The 23,008-nt window shown below is 52.7% G+C and overlaps 1 protein-coding gene across 34 annotated transcripts in view; it reads left to right on the top strand.

The window, feature by feature from the left end:
* Positions 1 to 18,105, top strand: part of LOC101704262 (uncharacterized) — a 223,358-nt gene extending 205,253 nt beyond the window's left edge. For 33 of the 34 annotated variants that reach the window (XR_015441461.1, XR_015441455.1, XR_015441464.1 and 30 more), the window contains one exon: positions 1,604 to 18,105. The gene's annotated coding sequence lies outside the window, so the exon portion shown is untranslated. The remainder of the gene's footprint in view (positions 1 to 1,603) is intronic. The other variant, XR_015441435.1, reaches the window with a different exon arrangement.
* Positions 18,106 to 23,008: the final 4,903 nt, after the last annotated feature.

Genomic DNA, 23,008 nt, shown 5'->3' with positions numbered 1-23,008 from the left:
TCCAGCCCCCGTGTCACACTGGAAACTCCATCTCCCGCTCCTCCTGAGTGTTCTTTACACTCCCATCTGGGGAGAGAAAGAGGCTTTCGAGTTTCTCAGAGGGTTTCTTGGTCTCCATCTATTTCTTTTTCCTACCAAGGCTGTTCCCTGGGGTGCTCTCAAATAGGAGAGGGTGGAAGGTAAAGGCTGCCATGGTAATCAGCTTGAGCTTCATCCTAGCTGTGTTCTCAGTGCTGAAAACAGCAACAGCTCTGTGCTGAAGGTTGCTTATTGAACAACACACAACACTTGCTGTGTGGTTAATGTGATATGTTACATACTTATATGAAGCTACATGACATACGTGATGTACCACAGCGTCTCTTGACGTTGTAGGGATGCACTATCCTGAGAAGATCTAGGCAAAGCCCCTAGCACTCTCCCTGGTACATCCTCCCACTAGGCCTGTGCTGCCTTCATTACCAGCAGCTGTAGGAAAGCTCAGGTATGTCTTCCACTGAGGATTCATGATGTCAGGGTGTCGGTTTCCCCACATGCCATCGTCTCTCTGAGCTATGCATGGTGTGTTCAGAGCTTTTACTCGATAATGGCCCAGTTGAGTAGTTGCAACCAAGGTGATAGCCCACAATAGCATACTTCCTACCTGGCCCTTCACAGAACAAAACAGGAGCAGCGTCAAGCTTACCATTGTGTGTGGATGAAGTTCTTTCCCAAGGGCTCTTTTATCCTGGGGTCCAAGGCCCACAGCACAAGTCCAGTAGGTCAGCCCTGTGCTGACCGGGCCTTCCCACTGGGCTGGTTGCCAGCTCCACCTTTCTGCATCCCAGCTTCCCCCAGCCCCTCAATGGAAGCAACTCCCATGGAGGCAACTCCCACGGAGGCCCCGTGTTCTCATTTGTCCCCCAGGGGTAACAGGGCTGCGTGCCAGAGCAGCTCATCTTGGATTTCTCCAGGGCTGGCCGTCTCCAGTGTGGCTGTCCTGCTCTGGGCTTGAGACCTCAGGCTGGTGCCCACGAGTAGGCCTGCAGTGGCAGCCAGCCCCTGTGCAGGAGGGACAGACGAGGCCTCTGCTGAGAGATGCCATGGAGTTGTAGGGAGAACCAAGCTTCGGGACTCTCACGAGCTCTGGGAGGTTTCCACTCTGTACTTCTCCCTGCACTTCTGGTCTTGGGGTAACTGTCAGCAGGTTTCCCCCTAAGGAAGACTGGGAGTGGGGAGCATGGGTCACCATTTGGTGTACGGAAGCCCACAGCCCAGCACAGAGGGCCCCAGCGTGAACACCGAGTGAACATTGGTTTTGGAAAGGTGAAGCCCCCTGGGGTCCCAGTACATGGTGGGTTACTAGGGTCCTGTTGCAAACCAGGGATCGGCAAGCCAGGCCCTCGCTCGTGGCAGGTGAAGCTGTACAGAAACAGAGCCATGCCCGTCCATCCATACCTGTTGTCTGTGTCTGCCATGCCCCGCTGTGGAGGTGAATAGACCTAAGGCCTGTGAAGCCCCAAATACACAGTGGCTGGCTCTGCGCGCAGGGCGTGGGCTCCTGCTCTGAGTGTCAAGGCTGCCCTGTCTGGAAGTGATCTCGACTTCATTTTCCCATTTGCAGGTGTTGCCGGAAGCTGAGTCAGGAAGCACCGGTGAGCCGAAGTCCGTATTTTTGGTGCCCTCTAAAATATTTAGGGTTTGCTGTGATGCTCAGATTCCGCCTCGGTTACAACTGGCTTCTCTCTGTCCCCCGCTCTCACATGTAAGAGGTGTTACTTTCATTTCTTTGTAAAAAGAAACCAAACTACCTGCCAACTGTTAGCATCCTCATTTGGGACCGACCATGTGTCCTGCTCGAAGTCCGAGAGACAAGCTACCAGGCACAGTGTGTGTTACAGCATGGAGGAACAGGACGAAGGAGGAGCACCGGAGGGTCATGGAGGGTGCAGTCTTCGGATTCGATTCACTCTTCCATCGTTGTGAGTGGCATGGCTTGATGCACCTTAGTTAGCTTTATTTGGACTCAATTTTCTAATCTGTAAAACCACAACAGTGATGTCAGATCATGTGTCTGAAACGCAGTCACCACTCTGCTATTTTTCCAGTTCCTTCATTTTTATTCAAAGCTGTCCATGGCGCCTTCTTACGGTCTCTGGACGCTCAGCCCCCCACAAGCAGCACCAGTCCAGTAGGTTGGCGTCCCCCGACCTTGGTTTCCCTGGGCTGGTGGAGGAGAGGTCGCGCAACAGGCAGCAGGAGGCTTTCCTGCCTCCCAGAACAGCTGGGCGCTGCCACTGCAGTGGCTCCTGTCCCACTCCTGTGCACAGCCAGCCGTCTAGTTCTCGGCTTCCCTCTGGGTCAGAACCACAGGCATCCGAATTCCTAAGCCCTGACTCTAGGACCACCCAGGGGCCTCTGAAGGCTGAGGAGCTCAAGGAGACTTAGGATAGTCTCTGTGTTGTTCACGGCTTTGAACAGTGTGAGGAAGACAGGAAGCACTGGAAATATTGGACACAGAGTGGATGGTAGGTACCAGCAGGTCCTGTCCCGTCCCATCCAGGCCCAGTTGGGCCAGGTTCTCTGCTGCTGCCTGCCCTGGCCCTCCCGGTGAGGCCCTTCCCATTGCAGTCCCGAGGTCAGCCCTGCTACATCCACCACACCCCTGCCCTCCAGTAGGTGTCTCGAATCTGGCCTGTGGCCTGGGGGACAGGACGGGGGCACAGGATGCTGCAGACCCTGAGCCACAGGCCCTCTGTGAGCCAGAGCTCTGACTGAGACCTCCATCCCCAGGAGGAGAAGCCCTGGGTGAGAGGGCTGCCGAGGACCATGCTGGAAGCTTCGGGAGCCAGGGGAATGCTTCAAAGTCAAGGTGGTGCAGGCGGGTGGGGCCTCTGGGATCTGCAGGCCTGGCACAGGGCTGCTGGGTGGGTACAGATGGAAAGGCAGCTGCCGAAGGGAAGAGAGCTTTTCCGGTCTCCCTCTTCACCCAGCCCACCCTGCCCCATCGCAGGGGCGACACTAGGCCTGCCTTTCGGTGGTGGCCTCTCCAGCCCCCACGGGTCTCTGCTTAGAGGGAGGACCGAGAGGCCATGTTCTGGCTGTGTGGCCTTGAACAGGTTACTTTGCACGCACCTCTCCTCCTTTAGCAAGGGCCGGTAGTGACCACCAGCTGGCAGGATCTCCTGTAGGAAGCACTGTTTCTAGCGCAGAGTAGATGCTCTGCCTGAGGATGCCTTCCGCCCACTCCCGCCCCACCCCAGCCCTCTCTGGGGAGGCTTTCTTTGTGATGAGCAAGCTGGCAGCACCCAGCTTCCATCTGCCCCTTCCTGGGACTCAACCCCAAGGGTCCCGGGTGCCTGTGTCACCTGCTGCCAGGTGTCCGGCAGGCTGAGCTCCTGCACTCGCTGGCCTGGCACCGCTCCTGGCTCAGATGTGGGTGCAGTTTCTGTCGAGAGAGCTGCATGGCCACCATGCCCCATGAATTACCCACTGTACCGACAGCTGATACTCCGAGATGCAGAGGCCGCCCGGGGCCACCTGGCGACAGAGAGGTGGCCCACAGACCCCGTCAGCCTGGCCTTCACCAATGTGGACACCCGCTCCACACACTCAGGTGGCTCCAGAGGGTGCAGAATTGTGCACTTCTCCCGGATCCCCAGAAGGGGCGCCCCCCTTTGGTGTGAGGGGAGCGGAGGTCGGAGCTGGCCGGAGGGGTCTCCCAAACACACCCTTGCAGCTCCTTCGAGAACACCGCAGGCTGGGGCCGCCGCTGAGGGTGGTGGGGAGCAAAGGGCAGCAGACGTCCTCCGCTGCTACCTGCAAGGCCTTGGTCTGCGCCTCCACCCTGGGGCCTCCCTGCCCAGCGCCCACCCCTTCTCCAGGCTGGATTATACCCAACTTTCTGCTTCCTACAGACCCACACACACGCATAAACATCAGGGACATTACTTTTTCTTGCTTCAGTAGAGATATATAATTAGAGTATTTTGGAAAATCTAAATAAACAAAAATAACCAAATTAATATCAGTCATCACTCCAACTGAATACAGACAGCCCACATTCTGACGTGCAATCGTCTACGTGATATTTTACATGCTGCTTTCCAACATTTTCTTTTAGATAAAATTGTGTCATAAGCACCTGCCTCAGTTGCACTGCAAGCTCCCGACCCATCCGTGTCCTCTCTTCTTTTCCTTCCCTTCCCTTCCCTCCCCTTCCCTCCCTCCCTTCTTTCTTCCAGTCCTCTCTTGCTTTAAAAATATCTTGGTGAATACGTGAAGCGGTCACGTGACTATGTGTCCATCTACATACCGGGCGAACACCCCCTGTGAGTCAGAACCGGAGCCTGGCTCTGGGCCTGGGGCACCGTGCTAGATGGACACCTTCTCTAATTGTGCCTGTGGGGGACACAGACGCAGATAGAGTCCCCAGCTGAAGCGGAAATGGCTAACTTGCGTTAACGCACAGCGAAGGAGCGCAAGCGTGGATGAGAAAGGGAGTGGAAGGGGCACTCACCTGACAGGGCCCTGCAGAGCTCCCTCTGGGCCGGCACAGTCAGGTCAGGGTGGGGAGGGGTGGAAAAGGCGCCCCAGGCCCACGGAGCTCTGCTCTGCCGGGAGGCTCTGGGTCGAGTGAGTGCGTGGGGACTGGGAACCAGGGCAGAGGAGATTCACCTGGACGGAGGGGACGGGAAGATGAAGGGCTGTGGCACAGGTGGCAGAGGACGTAACACAAGAGCCAGGCATCCCAGACAGAGCTCGGGCCATGGCTTCCTCCAGGGTGTCCTTCGGTCTGCGGCAGTGCTAACTCACAGTGAAGGCCACTCAGAGCCCGGGCCTGAGCCCCAGCCGAGGGGTCGGCGGGCCGACGCTCAGCACAGAGGCGACTTGGCGGAGGCCACCCTGAGTGCGGAAGGACGAGGACAGCTCTGCTTCCCTAGGCCCGGCCCTTCCTGCCTCTCCACCAGCCAGGCCCCGCCCCGCCGCGCCCTGCCCTGTGCTTCTACAGGGGCTGTGTTGGATCTCGCCTTCTGAAGGGGCTCTGCAGTCTTTGTGACCCGGGTGTGGTTCCCTGGAGACACCCACAGCCTGCGGTGGGCCGGGTGCGGCAACACCCTGCCTTCCCCTGGCCACCTGGGTCCCGGAGGGTAGGTGGGGCTGGTCTGTGCCTCCCTCGCGACCCACCGATCCTGGGAGGGGTCTGTCTCATTGCGCGTCCTGGAACAAGGCAGCCTGTGCAGTGTCGCCCTTCCGACACTCATGGTGGCCTCGAGTTCCCGGGCAGACCCAAAGCCCCTTTACTCTGCCCTTTCTTCCTCCCTGCCATTGGCTCTCAAGGGTGCCCCTGGGGGTGGCGTTTCCCGCTTACGGAGAACCCCACGTGTGGGGCTAGGCCAGAGTCCTCACCGGGCTCTCTGGGCTTCTAGGAGAGGCTGGTTGTGCTGCGGTGCGGAGACCACTGGTCACAGTCATGCACTGGGAGTAGGACTGGGGAAGGAACTTCAGTAACAGCGCTTGGTGAAGACCTTTAGTATAAGAGCCGTGATTCATAGCTGGATACCCAGAATCATGACTGAATCTTCAGCCTCCCTTGCAACTTCTTCCAGCCATTTGGCAGGTTTCTCATCAATGGAATATATAAGTACAAGCATCCCAAGGGAGTTCTTTGAAGAGTTCTTAAGGGGAGGGCAGGAGGCAGCATCTCTTCCTCCTTCTTGCTATCTAGAATGTAGAAGGGATGGCTGGCACTTAAGCAGCCATAATGAACCAAGAGGTGAGTTCATGTCTGAGGATATAAGGCAGAAAAATGGAAATCCACAGAGTTTCTTGTTAATTCAACTTCCCTCTAGACTTCGTGCATATGGGAGAAAGATCTAATTTTACTTTGTTCGGCAGCCAAACCTAATCTTTACGAAACAGCTAATTCCATCACTGTGTGTCTGCAGCCTGAAGTCACATTGTCCCTTTAGTCAAAGGTCATCTATCTTTGGGGGCCATGGTATGTGCGAGGTACCAGAGATGCAAAGACAGAAATGGCTGCTCATTCCCAGGGAGTAGAGCTCTAGTGTGAAGGACGGATGGGAGCTAAGCGGCTCATATTCAGATAACCAAGTAATTATTGTGTCTGGAGTCATGGGGAGGAAGAGAAATGTCCGTTTACTCCGAGGAGGGGGGGTCTCTTTTGTTGTCATTCCAAGATAGAATCACTTCCTCCTCTGGTGCTAGTTCTGAGTTTCTCTCCCGGCTTGACCTTGAACTCCCTTTGATGTAATTAATGCCTCTGTCTTGAAGCAAGTTCCCCATTTGGCCTCACGGACCTCACTCTCCTGGGCGGCCGCTGCTCTTACTGGCCCCTTGGCCGGTTTCACCCCCTTTCCTTGCCCTGAAATTTACAGTCCTGACACTTGCCCTGAAAGCCTGATCCTCGGATGTCTTTTCCTGTCCATCTGTGGAGTAGTCCTTGGGCTCAGGGAGGGCGACGTCATGTTTGCGCGGACAGCCCCAAATGCCCCCTCTCCTGGCCTGCAGGCAGCGCATCCGGCTGCTTCTGCACCTCAGTTCCGAGTCCGGCCCTCACTGCAGTTTGCACACCCGCCCCCCGTTTGTTTCCCCAGGTGCAGTCGTCTCCATCTTCACAGTGATGCCTCTCTCTGTCATTCCAGTGCAGCCTGGAGCCTGGGCCTCAGACTCCCTCGAGATCCACTCCCGTGCTCATCTTATCCAGTCCACGAGCGACAAGTGTCTAAACTGCGGCCTCTGCCGCTCTTCCACGGTGTCCGCCGTGGTCTAAGCTTGACCACGGCAACAGCCCCTGGCTGGTCTCCCTGCTTCTGCCCTGGCGTATCACAGATCTGTTCTCAAAAGCACAGCCAAGGCCGCGCTCTGAGATGGAAGCCAGAGCACGTACCCTGTTTGCTGCCTGCTGCTGAGAGTGAAGTCGGGGAGGCAGGGAGCTGAGGTGCGTGGTCTCCGCCCAGTGACCTCTGACCCTTGACTCCTGCGCCCCTCCTCTGCGGTGTCCTGACCTCCTGCTCTTCTCCTATACACTGCAGGAGCCTCCTGCCTGGCTTCTTCGCGCGCACCCTCCCTTCCATCCTCACGGCACCCAGGCTCTCTCAGCAGCAGTCACTGTCCCTCAACCCGGCTCTCGCCAGGTCCTGTCCCAGCTCGATCTTCCTCCACTGCTCGCGATGCCTTCCAGCGTGCCCAGCAGTTCTACGAGTGCGGCCATCAACGCCCCCTGCTCCATTAGCAGGGCAGCTCCGGGGAGGCAGAGGTTCTGTGGTTCTGTCCATCCGGGTCCTAGGAGAGGACCCGTAACAGCGCCTGCGGGAGGCGAGCTTGGGTCACATGAGAGGCTGCTGCTCTGAAGACTGGAAACCTCTTGCACCTGAGCGCTCACAGGATGCCATTCCCGGGCAGCTCCTCTCGGAGCAGAGTACACCACTGACAGAAGCAGCTTCTGTCTCCTTGCTGATGTCCCCGAATGGCAGGCAGTCACAGACATGACGCGTGACTGGCAACCCTGGAAGCCTCGCCAGGGCTCCTCTTTGCGGCCCTCGCTGCCCCCTGCCTGTGCTGGCCTCCAGACCTACCGTCTTCTTCGGGCACCAAAGCCCCCTCCTGGCCTGCTCGGTGCCTGCCATCGTGTGCAGGGTGTAGGGTGTAGAACTGAGTCTCCTTACGAGCCAGGTGCGGTGATGCGTGCCTATCATCCCAGCACTCCGGGAGGCAGAGGCAGCAGGAGCGCAAGTTCAGGTCCAGCCTGGGCAACCTACTGACTTCATGAAAACCGTCTCAAGATTTAAAAAATCCCCTATACGTGGGAGTGTAGCTCAGAGGGAAGGCCCTGGGTTCAACTCCAGTACTGGCTCCCCACCCGAAGTTTGAGTCCTAACCCTCAGAACCTGTGCATGTGACCTTCTTTGGTAAAAGGGTTTTTGCAGATGTAATCAAGGTCAGAGGAAGTCACAGAGAGTGAGGGGGCCTCTGATCCAGTGCCTGGTGACCTCATAAGAAGGACCCAGGCACACAGGAGACGAGGCCGAGTGAAGATGGAGAACTGGGACCAAGGCCACAGGACCCCAGGACTGCTGGAGCCACCAGACACGAGCAGGGGGAAGGAGCCTCTGTGCGGGCTTCAGAGGGGGCAGTACCTGCCCACATCCCCACTCCACCCCTGCGGGCCAGGGCTGAAAGGACGCATTTCCACTGGGACATGCCTCATCGGTGCCACTCCATGACAGCAGCCACAGGACACCAGGCCCGGCCCGGAGGAGGCTTCCTTGACCGAGGGTCCTTACTGACCCCCAGTGATCCACCTTCGCACCTGCTGCCACTGCTGCCCTGGTGGTGGCACTTGTCCTGGTGGTGGCACTTGTCCCGGTGGAGGGCAAGCCCCAGCCCTGATCCCAGCAGGGAGCCCTGCGCACACGGGATGGGCTGTAGGTATGTGCTGAACCAAGGCTCTGCAGCCCCAGAAGACACTGCCAGCCTCACAGGTTCATCTTTATTTGAATCTGCCTGTGTGTCATAAGATCTCCAGTCAGAAGGCTGCCCTGGGTGCTTCCCCTGGAAATCCTCAGAGTGCAGTATTCAAATCAAGCGTCAGACCATGAACCCCGAGGGCAGAGACAGATGCTCTCAGGACTTTCCAAGCCCCGGTCCATTTTTACTCCTCAGCATGAAAGTGTTTTCCTGCTAAGAACACGAGCCAGAAATGAGTGTTCCCAAGTGGTTAGCAAGACCCGAAATAGAAAAAAGTCTCTGAAAGTGGAAGTTCTCTCACACTGAGGCCCTCGCCTCAACTTCCCCTTCCTACTTCCCATCACCAGAGCCTCTCGGCTTAGTTCCTGGGTTCCGGTGAATGGTGACCCCTTTTCAGGGCTCCTCCAGTTCTCCTCGATTTTTTTTCTCTCTCTCTCTTTTTTTTTTTTTGGTACCAGGGATCGAACTCAGGACCTTGCGCTTGCGAGGCAGGCGTGGTGCCACTGAGCTAAATCCCCGCCCAATTCTGCTCTATTTTTCTTCCTTGGGTCTCAGACAGAGGTGCCTGGTTGTCAGTGGCTGTAGAACTGGCATCACCCAGAGATTCATCTGCTACGTGGTGTGTTCCTCTGGCCTCTGGCAGATTCAGAATGGCCATTACTGAGCACCTATTGTGTACCACCTCTTACACTAGGCAAGTTTCTACTCTGTAGCTTCTTTTTTTATCTGTTTCAGAAATATAGGGGCACTATGAAGCGGTCTCATTTCAGACTCATTTCACTCTGAAGAAACTGAAGCTCGGAGAGGTTCATTAATTTGCCTAAGGTCACAAAACCAGTAAGCAGTAGAGTCATTCTCAGATCACTTCAAAAGCCAGTGCTTTTATTTTTTGAGTTTTTTCCTCTAAATTTTACAACCCCAAATGCCATCTAACTAGGTACTTTATTATCAGGGTTTAGCCAGTGCCATGGACTGCCCCATGGGTACCCAGCAGTCTCTCAGGAGGAGTTTTGACTCAGGATTTATGGACCAGGGACCCTTGTTATATGCTCGGCAGAACCTGGCAGGCTCTCTGGCCCCAGGATCATCTAGTCCTGAGGCTGTGCTTTCTGAGTAAGGGATCTTAGCCTAGCCACCTCCATCCTTTAGCCTTGGATTCCCCAACCATACAGTCACTGACTTCCTGCCCTGATCATTAGACTTCTAGCACCCTGAGGCTGCAGATGCCTCCTACGTTCTCTACTGCAGGCTCTCAATTCTGCCTGAAGCCATGTCTGTACCCAAACTCACAGGCATCCTTGCAGGTCCCTTCTGCAAGGCACCAGCGTCCCATCCCTCTGTGTCCCCACAGCCACCATCTTTCCCAGTCTCCACTCCAGCCAGTCCTGCTGGGGGCCTTAGATTCTAATCTCTCTAGGATTCTGTGTTCTCTCTAAAATGATCTAAAATGAGCATAAAAACCTCAAATCACAGGTTTATTGCAGGGGATAAATGAAAGGCAATAATAACTGTGGCTAGTTTCCTTCCTCCCTCCCTCCCTCCTTTCTCTCTCTCACCTGTTCCCTCCCTCCCTCCTTCCTCCCTTCCTTCCTTCCTCCCTTCCTCCCTTCCTCCCTCTCCCCACCTTGTGCTAAGGATTGAACCCAGAGCTTTCACACTGAGTTATGTCCCTAGCTTTTTTGTATTTTTAAAATTTTGAGACAAGGTCTTGTTAAGTGCCTAAGTTGGCAAGTCTGGGCTCAAACTTGGTGATCCTCCTGTCTCGGCCTCCCAATGTTGGGGTCACGGGTGTGTGCTACTGTGCCTGGCTCCATGGCTTACTTTCTACTCACCTCAGACCATGCAAAGCTCTTGGCTTGGAAGTGTGGGCCCTGCTGGGTGTAGGAGTAAGTAGATACCTCGCTTCTCCCGGCCTCTGTCTGTTCCCAGGTCAGGGGGGAAGCAGGAGACTGAGCTCCTGAGACAGCACATTGCAATGCCGAGTGAGAGTCACAGGTATTAATTACCAGGTCCTCTGGAGATCTTCCCAGAGGGCATTTTATAGACAGAAAAGGGCGATGACGGGACCAAAGGCAGGGGACCAGGCTGGGGGCTCAGGTTGGTGGAATAATCAAAGGCTTGTAACACTCAGTTAACCTGACTGCCAGAAACAGGGCACCTCCACTCCTGCTTACTGGTCTGCAGAGGCCAGATGCGAGTCTTCATCGCTGTGTCTTCGAACTTGCACCGTGTCAGGGAAGTGGTGCTTTTGGCACTCCCACCTCCCCAGATGGCTCCTGGGTGCCCCTCCCCTGCCTCGTACCCCGCACAGCTTCTGCTCCCTGCTCCTGGGGCTGGGGACAGGCCCGAGGGCGCGTGCTCCCACGTGTGTGTGCATCTGTGAGTGGACAGCTCACCCTGCTCATACCCCAGTGCCCGATAGAGCACGCCAGAAAACAGAGGCCAGAACCTCCGTGACAGTCAAAGCAGAGGACTCAGAAGAAAGGAAAATGCTCTTCCCCTTGTCTTTGAGCGACATTTTCATTCTGTACCTTGTCTTGCTAATTACATACCCAGACTTGGGGATCTAATAGGTCACAAGCAGAAACGAAATGATAGTCCTTTTTCCTTCAAAAAAATACTGTTTCACATACAGGAATTCAGGGCTGTTGTTCTGACTCTTCTGGGAGCACTTTTGGGGGTGCTAAGCACACACTGCACCCCTCTCTGAGCTACGGTCCCGCCCCTACTCTGACTTTGGATTTCCAGGCGGCATTTTTGCCACCTCCTACGAAGATGTTTGCTCCAAAGCCCCCTAAGGCCTTTGTGAGATTTGCGTCCAGAATATGGACCCTCTGCAACCCAAAGCCTATTTGCTAATGGATGCTAAGATCTCGTTTTCCCTTCGTCTCTCGCTCTAATCCTCAGGCATGGGGTTCTCTGTAAAAGATGCTGCAGGCAATTACTTCATGCAGATGCAAGCATCTCTGGGCACCTGGCGGGGCTGGAACCAGGCCATGGATGAGGACTGCATGGGCTGGGCGGGGCACCAGGAGCGCAACCCTACCATGTGGTCTCAGCAGCCCTTCCCAAGGCTCCTGGGGCTCCTGGAGGAGGCTTTCTGCACCCTGAGAAATGAGCAAGTCACGGCCACGAGGGGCAGAAGCTAAGAGCACTGAAGTGGGCAAAATCTGGTCTCTTTCAAGAAATAGATGACGTTCCTGGAGGGCAGACAGAGAGCAGCTGCTCAAGGCCGTCTGGAGCCGTGGCACCTGTGAGTCCCAGGGACGCCTTGGGCTAGTGGATGAGACGAGCAGCCAGCCGGGAGCAGGCACAGCACACAGTGAGGCTGGAGCATCCGGAAAGGGCACAGGGTGCAGGAGAGGCTGTTGGGGGAGGCCGGAATGGGAGAGTGGGGACAGTTGGCTCCAGCCTCTCTCCTTACCCCAGGACACTGCCCAGCCCTTGAGAATCCTCTGCTGAAGGGGCTAGGCCCCACCTCGAGCCCATAGAGGCGCGGGACATCTTTGAACCCTGAAGCACAGCAGCTTGTGCTACAGACCTGCAGAGGCATCCAGCTGCCGTCCTGTTCAGCAGCTCCTCACTGCTGGCCCAGCACCCTCGCCATCCTGCTGCCTCCCGGGTCTGCATTTTGGGGGCTGAACACCCCGTGCTGGCTCTCTGTCCCCAGGAGAAGGGACAGGAAGGGAGTGGGGGAGTGGGGAAGTTCTGTCGCTTCCCACATCAGCACTCGTAACTTCCAGCATAGAAGTGAACATCCGTTTACTTTTAAGAACCATTGTCTCATGGCCAACATCCAGTCAGTTCCACCCAAGAGCCTGGCCCACTCGCTGATCCCCTACATCCACCATCTTTCCTTCACCCTTTTTATTGAGGTACAACTTACACACCGAAAAATGCAAAGATCCGAAGTCTGGGATCTGTGGGTTTACAGGTGCACACACCCACTCCCCTCACGCCCGACGGCAGTGGAGGACGCTGGCCGCTCTCATCCCTAGGAGTTTCCTGGTTCCTCTTTCCACCCCTCCCCTCCGCTCCCTCACAGTCACTCCAAGGCCGCTTCACCTTGATTTCCATCACCAGGCACTTGTTTTCTCTGTTCTAGAACCTCTTAGAGCTAGAGTCAATTTTACTTGTTTGTGTCTGGCTTCTTTCACTCGCAGCAGTGTTTATGAGATTCTTTCTGATTATATCAACAACTCTTCTTTTAACCAGGTATGGCGGCCCGCGCCTCTGACCCCCGCTCCTCACGAGGTGGAGGCAGGAGGATCACAACTTGGAGTCCAGGCTGAGCAAGACTCTGTCTCAGTGGTGGAGTGCGTGCCTCCACGCTCTGGACTGTGGGTCTAATCTCCAACCCCACCCCACCAGGTTATCTTTCTTACTGCTGGAGCATTCTATCGTCTGGATACCTCACCCTGCTAATCCTTCTGGTGGGCAATGCACTTAGGGTTCTTTCCGTGTTGGGAAGGTGATGAAGAAGGCTGCTATGAGCTTTCAAGTTCAAGTCTTTTTATGGACATGTCTTGGGGAAACACCTAGCAGTGGAATTATCAGGTCATATGCAAGGTGTATTTTTAGCTTTATAAGCAACTGCCTAACTTTTTCCAAGTAGTTGTATAATTTTTTATTCCCACCCCCTGGAGGGTATGCAAGTTCCCATTGCTCCCCATCTTGGTACTGACAGCAGTGGATGTGAAATGCTGTCTCACTGTGGTTGTAATCTTCACTTCCCACATACTAATGGCATTGGACAAATTTTCGTGCATTTATTGTATGCGTTTTCTCTCAGGAAGGATTGTTTGTCTTTTAATTACTGAGTTGCAAGAGTACTTTTTTGTTTTTTACATATTCTAGATACAAGCCCTTGGTTACACATATGTGCTGTGAATAACTTCTTTCACTGTGCGCCTACAGTATTCCTTTTAGTTTCTCAGGAACCTCACGAAGTAGATGTTGTTAGCCCCACTTTATTGTAGAGAATCCAAAACGGAAGCAAGACAGGTTAAATACAATGCCTGAAATCCCATGGCTACCTAGCCAAAGAAGAGGGACCTGGGCCACTTGAGCGGGATTCAGAGCACTGATGCCCAGAAAATTGCAGGGAGCCTCCTTCCACACACAAAGCCTTGTATCTTCTCAGCTCCTGGGAGTGCATGGACCTCCAGCCAGTGCCTGGCTGGGTTATTTGGGTTCACACTCACTGCTCCCTCTGCTGCACATTCCAGGCCATCCTGGGAAGTAGCTGGCTCCCAGAACCTGGTGGGGAGTGTGGTCTTCCGAGGGCAGTGCCACATGGCTCTGAGCTGCTCTGATGAAAGTCAAATGCGGGTGTTTTTATGGGGCTCTGAGGCTGCTGGCAGGGTGAGCTCATGCCAGGAATAACAATGAGGGGCCCAGCTGAAGTTGCTGCCAGCCCGGCTCTGCTTTGGGAGCATTGCTGGGGTTAAGGGGCCAGGCAGTGGGAAGGTGGTGCTGGGATAGTTTACCCACAGCTGTTTCAAGAAAAGGATGTCGTATGTCTCAGGGACTCCCGCTCTGTTTCTCCTCCCTGAGCGAGGGAAGGAGTCCTCCAGGGCATTCAGAGTAAAGGTGGGAGGTTTCATGTGAGTAGAAATGACAGCAACTCCCACCATCAAAATGCTGGTCAGCCCAGTGAGGCTTTTGGAGCACTTGGTGTGCTGCACTGTGTCCAAGCTTTGCGGCCCTACTCGGTGCCAGACCCTCTGTAGGTGCTTTGCATTCTTCAGCCTAGTGCTCTGAATACCGCAGGAGATAGGTATTCTTAAAATGCCCACAAGAGGAAGTTGAGGCTCAGGGAGGCTGAGTAATTTGCCTAACGTCACAGTGTTTGTAAGTGACTGAGATTTGAAGAGGGTTTAGCTAATTCTGCAACCCAGAGGCTTGACCGTTAGGCACTGCTGCCTTTCTATTCAAAAAGCTTGCGTGAAATTCCCACTCTGTGTCATGCATTACACAAGGTCCTTGGTCGGGGGAATATGATGTGGAAGGAGACTGTCCCTGTCCTCGGGTATTCTAGTGGTTTGAACATCGGTCCTCCAAAAGAAATGTCTATGCTCCTGAACCCACGAATGTGATCTCACTCAGAAACAGGACTTTTTGTAGATGTAACTAAGGATTTTGAGATGAAGTCATCCTGGATTAGCTGGGTTACCTTAAATGCAAGGACAATGGGCCTTATGAGAGATGGAAGAAGAAGGGGAGGCAGAAGCAATGTGAAAACTGAAACTAAGGTTGGAATGACGCAGGCACAAGCCAAGGGATGCCTGGGGCCAGCCAGAAGCTGGAACAGGCACAGAATTCTGCCGAGAACCCTTGACAGGAGCATGGCTATAACATATGCTCTTCATTAGGAGGGAAGCCCCAGGTCCAGTGAGACTCAGTTGGTGGGCAGAAGCCTCCAGGGAACCACCTTGCCGGGCAGGAGTCCCACCTTTACTTCTCTGGCAATCTCAAGGCACCTGGCCCCCAGCGGAAAGGAAGCTTCCATTCCCTGGGCACTGACTGTGCCAGCTTCCATGCTGGCCTCTTGCACATTGTACCTGCAGAATTGTCTAAGCTTCCAGGATCCCTGTGAAGGGCGCTGTTCCTGCTTCCATTCAGCAGGGGAGGAGACTGAAGCACAAAAGGGTGATAGTGGTTCTCCAGCATAAGGTACATCACCGTCACCTGAAAGCAGCTGCTGACTTTAGCTTTAGAGCAGGCCTTGAGAAATCATATTCCCAGGGAGTTCCAGCTCCCTGATGCTGGTGGCTTGTGCACCAAGCTTTTGGAACCAGCCTGTGGTGGGAGGTCTAAAGGGCTAAGCTAGAAGCGGCTGTGCTGCCTTTTCCTACACTCCGTTGGGCCAGATTCAGCCACTTGGCCCCAAACAGCTGTCAAGGAGGCTGGGGAATCTGGTCCTCCTCAAGAGGAGGCAATGTTTTCTTGAGCCTGCAGCTGGCCAAGACCAGGTGGGGCAGGAGCTCAATCGGTCTCCTCATTCATCTCTTACCTTCCCCCTCTGCGGGTGCTTCTGATGGGTCTTCCCACATCAGCCACTGTTTCAGGTACTTCTTCAAGTGTGCACGAAACTGAGAAGAGGAAAAAGACCTTTCCCAGTTGGTCCTTCAGCCTGTTCTCTTGCCCTTAGAGGTGCAGGTGCTCAGCTTAAGAGCTGTCAGGGACTTTAAACCTCCCATATGACAGGGGATTCTGTGGACATTTCACTCCCACCATCTTAAGCAATGGAGGGCCATGGTATCTGCATTTAAGGAGCCCTCAGGATCTGGACTCCAGGCCACAGATAAGCTCTGAGTGGAGAACATACTCCTTTGGCACTTCTCCCCTGCTGCTCCAGATCTCTCCAGTCCAGCTACCTGAGGCATCTTCAGTTCCTAGCTCTCATGCTTTTCCATGTGCTGTGCCATCTGCTTCCTTCTTTGTTTTCCCACTGATTCAGCACATGCTACCAGTTGCATGAAGCCTTCACCAATGAGTCAAATTGATAGGTAGCTTTCCCTCGCGTGGGGACAGCAGTTTAGACATGCCTCTGTGCCTGAGGTCCAGTGGCCGTCGGGCCTGTGCAGGTTCTGAAGTTCTCTGCCCACTCCTGTCTTCATATAGACGTGAATGCTGTAGAGCCAAGGCTGTACAGTCTCTCTACCCAGAGTACTGAGTCCAGAGCCTTCCTGTGACCTGCAATGCCCTCCTCCAAACTCTGCCATTAGTTTCAATCCTGGCTCTGCTATGTGACTTTGGGCAAATTCTTAGCTTCCTTATGCTTCGGTTTTCTCATCTGTCAGGAGGGGCTAATCATGTTGTGCATATGCAATGAAATAAGGCACCTATAGGCCTTTGAGCAGTGCCGAGAAGGGCCAACCATCATTCTGCTACCATTGCTCTTGTTATTACCTCGGTACGGGGCACATCCCAGCCATCTTGGGTCATCCCCTTGCTGACAGTTGTGCTGGTCTTGTATGCCCCCTGGTTTCCACACGTGATGTCCCTTCAGCTCTGAAGCTCCTGCCTCTCACCTGCTTTTTCATTCATGCCCATTCATTCATTCATTCATTCAATAGTCATTGAAGAGCTCACGCTTACTTATCTTGTGGACTCAGCCCTTTCTGTTCATCCTCATTGGATTTACTTACTGCTCCTGTTTGGAAGGCCTACTTACTTTTTGGAATCTTTGTGAGTAACTTGAGAGAGGCAAGAAAATGCTTTTCCCCATCTTGGTTTACTGCTCTGAATCCAGTTCCTGATATCATGACTGGCATGGAATGGGAATGCCATGAACATTTGTTAAATAAATATATGAGCGCTGTTCATCTCTGAATCTATCCCCATTGCTTAGTGCATTGCAAGTGTTCCTCCAAGAACTCCCTTTCTCTTGCATGAAACCAAATCACTCTAGGTTCTCGTAATCTAAAAGTCCCCACCATGGAGGGCCACTTTCAATCAGCAGGTCTGATTTTCTCACCTTCTGAACTGAAAGTCCGCCCCTGATCCAGTTGGCCACTTTTAAGATGAGCAGTGGTACTGTGTGAACGGCCCAAAGGGAAGCCTTGGGCACTGTGTTTCCAGGCCCATCTCTGGGGTCATCGAGGACCTCTCAACAGCTTCCATGTTTGCTGACCCACTTTAGAATACTTATCTCACTGTCTCCTGGAACCTCACTGCCTAGACTGGGGCCTGGTAGTGGAAGATGGAACGAGGGGCCTTTCCCACGCCGGCCACATCCTAGAGATGAAGATTGGGAGTAAAAATATTTCCCCAACTCATCTAATGTGGCCAAAACTAGGCCCTGCTTTCATGAATTTGTCTTATTTCTTTGGCAGTTGAAGTCTGCTTTGCATTTGCAGTTTGCCTCTAGACATTAATCTGCCTCTTCTTTCTCACCTGCCTTACTTTCTTGGTCTGTTTGTCAGGTAGGAGCAGCAGGTGTGAAGTTTGCTCTCCCCAGGGCTAGGTGGGACAGGATCCTTGGAGTCAGCGCTGGGCTTACAGCACAAGGGATACAGACGTCGGGCTCTGCGAGGGCCGAGTCTGGGTTCCGTCTCACGTGGCTTCCTTGGAGGGACCCTCTGACCTGTTGCCTATTTATTTCGTAGCGGAACTGCATAGGATTGCAAAGACGTGTTTCTTTGGTTTCTAATACTATTTATACGGGTGTTCGCACATTGTCCCAGTTTACTCTCCCTCATATCAACTGCCATGCTTAAAGCCAGATGTATTTTCTGAGTATCTACTTTTCTCCCCCCAACAAAGCAAAAATAATATTAATTGAAACTTCAATGAGTGGCAGAGACTCCACTTGATATTTTCACACCTGTTTTCCAATTCACTCTTCTCAGTCACCTCATGAGCTAAAAATGATGAGTTCCAAGTTACCAGTGAGGGAACTGTGGCTTAGAGATTTTAATTTCATGTGCCCCATGAACGTCTTCTCCTTACATTACGATCTGGATCTGTCTGCCACTGTTTTGGTCTTGCCATGTATCTAACTTCTAACTTCTAGCTTCTTTCCCAGGCAATTTTGGTGTTTGATTTCTGCATCACACATGGCATGCCCTGTACTGCTGTACCTTTGTCTTATGGGTCCTTGTAATAAATGCTTCAGAACCTGGTGTCAAATGCTAATTATTTTGTCGTTATTTCCCCAAAGGAAAAAGAAATATCCATTTATGTTTTCTCTTCTTTTCTATTTCTAGACCCTTAGGGGCCCATTCTCAGTGGCTCTTTTGGAGCAGATGTAACCCAGAAATCAATATAGCTGTCACATTAACCCATAGCAGCTGCAGTGCCACTGCATTCCCTGCCCTGTAATGTTGACAGTGATGTCAGAGCCAGGAGATGGGCAGACACTTAAAAGATGGAACAGGAGCCTCTAAAGCAATGGGAGAATTAAAACCCCATGGAGCCTCACTCTGCAGACGAGAAATTGTGGTTGTTGCCTCCGGCATAGCCAGCCTTCATTCAGAGACTGTAATGACTAGGTGTCAGGCAGAGCAGAGGGAGGTACAGCCCTGGGCACAGTGATCCCTGCAGGAGAAGGAAATCTGTAGGTGTGAGGTGCAGCAGTCTGATCCAGTGTTTCATCTTTCTCCTCGAGGCACAAGTGCTCAGCCCCTGCCCAGACACGGGGTGGAGGGTGGACAGATGCCTTGCCATTTCTTTCTCATGGCATCTGGGCTTTGGTTACATCGCCATCATCATTGTTGTTGTTGCTATTTCCTCCCACAAGGAAGGAGAGCCTGATTCCCAAGCACAGTGCTGGATTCGTAGATGGTCCTCGAGGTATGTCCGAGTAGCAAGTGTTGGTCCAGTCCATGGGACACTCTCAGTCAGTTAACAACTGAGCAAAGCCATCAGCATGGATTTCCTCTCTCGCTCAGAGATGGCCAGCTGCCTTCTGAGTCTCCTGTGCAGTGGGAGTCGTTCACCAAGCTGTGCCATTCGGTCCCCCGAAAGACATAGCTATAGGCATTCTTGATTGTCACAGTTTCATGGTAGAGATAGAAAGGTGTGTGTGGGCTCACACTACTCATGTCTACAGGTCAAGCATCCCTAATCTGAAAACCCCAGATCCAGAATGCTCCAAAATCTGAAACTTTTTGACACCTGATATGACACTGTTAGTTGGAAATTCTATGCCTTGAAAATTTGTTTCATGGCATAAAATTACTAATATGTGTTAATAAATATATGTAAAATATTGTGTAAAAGTAACTTCAAGCGGCGTATAAGGTTATGTGTATATATGAAACAAAATTTAGTGTTCAGGCTTCCATGCTACTCTCTGTATATCCCATTATGCATATGGAAATATTCCACAATATGAAAAAATCTGAAATCTGAAACATGGTCTCTTGCATTTTGGACAAGGGATACTCAGCCTGTAGGAGGAAGAGGCCAGGAATGCTGTCAGATGGGCCAAAAATGACAAAAACTTGCCCAGCCTGCAATGCCCATAGGGGTGAAGGTGGAAAGCTGTGGCTGAAAGAGGGGTGCTGGGTGGTCAGTGACCACGTTTCCCAGCTTCCCTTGGGTCTAGGTGTGGTCACACCATGTTCACCAGTGGAGCGTGAACAGAGCTGCTGCGGCCGTGTCCCGGCAAGAGGTGTTAAGAAGTGGACGCTCCTCCTTTCTGTCCTCAAACTGGATAAGGAGAATAACAAGGTCCCAGGTCACAGGGATCCACTGGGGACCCTAAATTACCACACGAAAGCTGCCTGGGACACACTTTGGTCACATGAATAAGAAATACAATTCTGTTTTGTCTTAACCATTGTGCATTTGGAGAACTAGTTCTTCAAACATAAGGACAGTTATCATGCCTACACTATGAGTCAGACATTAAGCTCTTTAAATATAAGAAATCATTTTATCTTCATGTCAGACCCATGAAACAGGCACTATTATTACCCTTGCTTCACAGATAAAAGTATGCTCAGGGAGGTAACAAGGCACTGCAGTACTTACTATCTGCCAGCCTTATTCCAGCATGGTCTTGACCACTAGACCGTATTCCTTCTCCAACCTTAATGCCTCTTCCTCTGACCACCACAATGTCCCTCCATCTGATCCCCAGACCCGCTGCCTCTGTGGTCCCTCTGCTGTCACTGTGGACCCTCAGATTGAATGACTTTTTGAAAACCGAAGCTGAGCATCTTCTCTCCTGTCTGGCTTCCTGCCATGCCTCCTGATTGCTTGTGGGATGCAGCAGGCAGGTGTTCCTTCTGTGATGTACTCCAGCCGCTCCTCTACCTTTCATCTCTGGTTCCTTCTTCCTTTTCATGCATTCCAGGGTGCTGGAGCAGGCTTCGGCAGTATGGCAAAAGGAGGGAATTATTCTTTTTCCAAACTCATTCTTGTTCCTCAGAGGGGATCAGTTAATGTATCAAGCTTCCCTGTGGATTTTTAAGACTTCAAAAAAGATTTCTTTTACTGCCACCTGGGAATACTGATGAAAGGACTGTTATGTGGCATTGGAGGTTCATTCCAACCAGATATGGCTACAGTTCTTCAAAACACACAATTGCATAATAGAAGGTGGACCCAGCTTTTTAAATGGCTTAAATTCTTTGTTCTGTGAAACTTCATATTGACTTTGGAAAGTGATTTGGCAGTATTACATGATGGCAACTTTATTCCTAATTATACTCCCCAGAGAAGCCTCATGTGCAAAGGAAAAATGTGGGATTTGTAAAAACACGAAACTGCTAAACTAGGTGTCCAACCATAAGACACTGGGCAGCGGACTTAGACAGAGTCTTCTGGGGGAATCACAGAAAGTGAATTAGAGCTACACACGTAAGTACAGGTGAGCTTTGAAGCACAATGATAAGCATAAAATGTAGTGTAAAGCAGGAGAAGTGTAGTATGATGTCATAAATAATGGGGCTTACTGCCCATGGGGTCCCAGGAGAAGGCAGAAGGCTCACGGAGTCTAAAGGGAAGGTCAGGAGGGTGTCATTCGTGGGCATCGCAAGGGTGGTGGACTATTTAATGGCCACAAGTTCTTCCCATCCTAGTAAGTTGTCTCACCTTAATGGTTCTTCTGCCCAGAGGAGGAATCTACTTTCACACCCTTCCTGATCCGGATTGACCTTGTAACTTGTTCTGATGAACAGATTGCGGCAAAAATGAATTGGGGTGAGTTCCAGAGGCCCTGCAATTTTGCCTCTCTTTGAAATGCTTCAGAGATCCCAGAATAAAGCCTGCACCAACCTACTGGAGGCCCCCTGAAGAGGGAGCTAGCACTGACTCACTGACCAGGCAGAGCTGACCCCGATTCACTCCAGGCTGAGCAGGAGAACTGCCCAGCTGAGCTCCATTCAGATTATTGATGTACAGAGCCAGGAGCGAAGAGCTGGTCATTGCTTTTAGCTGTTGAATTTTGGCCTGGCCTGTTAGGAGCATATAATCAGCATAGAAGAGTTCAGGAATCAGCAAGAGGTTCAGAGATCTCCAGAACTAGCAAGATAGGAGTTCCCCGGGTTGGGGGGGAAGGGTGGAGCATCGGAGGAATGGCTGCCAGGCAGGCTCCAGAGTCTAGGCCTCAGAGCTGGGATGGGAGGAAGCGTCGGGTGCCTCTCCTCCTACTTTCCCGTCTCTTGGCTGAGCCCAGGGAGAACCCAAGAGCAAGGGAGTCTGGGAGATACCATTCACTGGGTTCAGGATGTGGGTAGGGGTGGGGGCCAAACAGAATAGCCATGTACCGCACACTGTAGGAGCATGGAAGGGGTGAGAAGTCTTAAAGCAAGCTGGAAGTCACCTCTGGGAAGGAGTATCTCTACTGGAAGTAGGCTGGTGCGCTCCTGAGCAGTCCTTGTGCTATCATCCATTCTTGGTATGTTTGGACCCAGTCACATGTGCAGAGAAACTAAGCCACCACTGAGTCACCAGGTGAGCGACCATGGAAATGTGACACTGCCCCCCAGCTCAGTCCACATGAATACGGGGCAGAGAGTGCACACAGTGGCTGCCGTGTGGGGAGGAAAACCATGCACAGACCTCTCCACCGAGCACACACACAGAGGGACTCACTGACATGCTCACACACGTGCACATGCACAGCTTCCTCACAAGGCCCGCGAGACGCCTGTTCATGCCCTCCTTGCTACTGCGGGCCGCTTCCCTGCAGCCCGGCTCCCCTCACTGCTCTGGGCCTCTGCAGACATGAGATTGGGATGCAGCAACACAAAGGTGGTATTCCATTTCCTTAAGAGCAGGTCTTGTCCCCTGCCTTCTGCCAGTGCTGTGACGTAGACCAGCAGGTGATATCTCTTTGAGCTCCAGCTTCTTCATCAAACAACCAGAATAAAAACGGCCCCTTCCCTCAGAGTGCTGTTAGGACGCAGGGAGATAATGCAGGTGAGGCCCAGTATTGAGTGCTGGTGTCACATAGAGGCACCAGGGGCTGGCTTTCAGAAGCAAGTGACTGTTTTCCTCTCGGGTGGTGATGGCTGTTGGAGAGCTGGGGCCGCAGTGCCAAACCCCAGAGGGATTTTATGAACTGCTGCTTCCCATGGGGACTCGGAAACATGGGTGGGGAGAGCATGGCGCAGTGTAGGGCCTGTCCTCCAGGCATGGGGGAAACACATGGGATCTGGGGTCAAACCCGAAGCCGCTTCCTGGTGATGCTGCTGAGGAACTTTGTGACCTTGGGCAAGTCACTCAGCTCCTCTGAGCCTGTCTGTCTGTTGAGGAGCAACTCAGAAGGTTGTTAAAGGGTTGTAAACAGTAACGTACCATCCAGGGCTCTCATGCCAATGTGCCTTCGGAGGCAGGCCCTTACATGGGCCTGGGGAGGACAGTGGGGTTGAGGACAGTGCGGAGCCTTAGGGTGCGTGAGTGCTGTGAAAAACTGTGAAATTTAAGCAAAACTTTAAAAAAGCATTTTGAGTCGATATAACACACACCTGGAGCTGCACTTGCCTGTGGAGCCCCCAGGCGACTAAATAAATGAATGCAATCCCCACACATGCTAGGAGGTGAATAAATACTAGTCTGTGAAGTGGGGATAATATTATCC

The sequence above is a fragment of the Heterocephalus glaber genome, unplaced genomic scaffold, assembly GCF_053883595.1.
Source record: "Heterocephalus glaber isolate CG9 unplaced genomic scaffold, H.glaber_assembly_v1.0 deba00000281, whole genome shotgun sequence".
NCBI classification, from domain to species: Eukaryota; Metazoa; Chordata; class Mammalia; order Rodentia; family Bathyergidae; genus Heterocephalus; species Heterocephalus glaber.
This window is presented reverse-complemented; position numbering and strand designations above follow the sequence as displayed.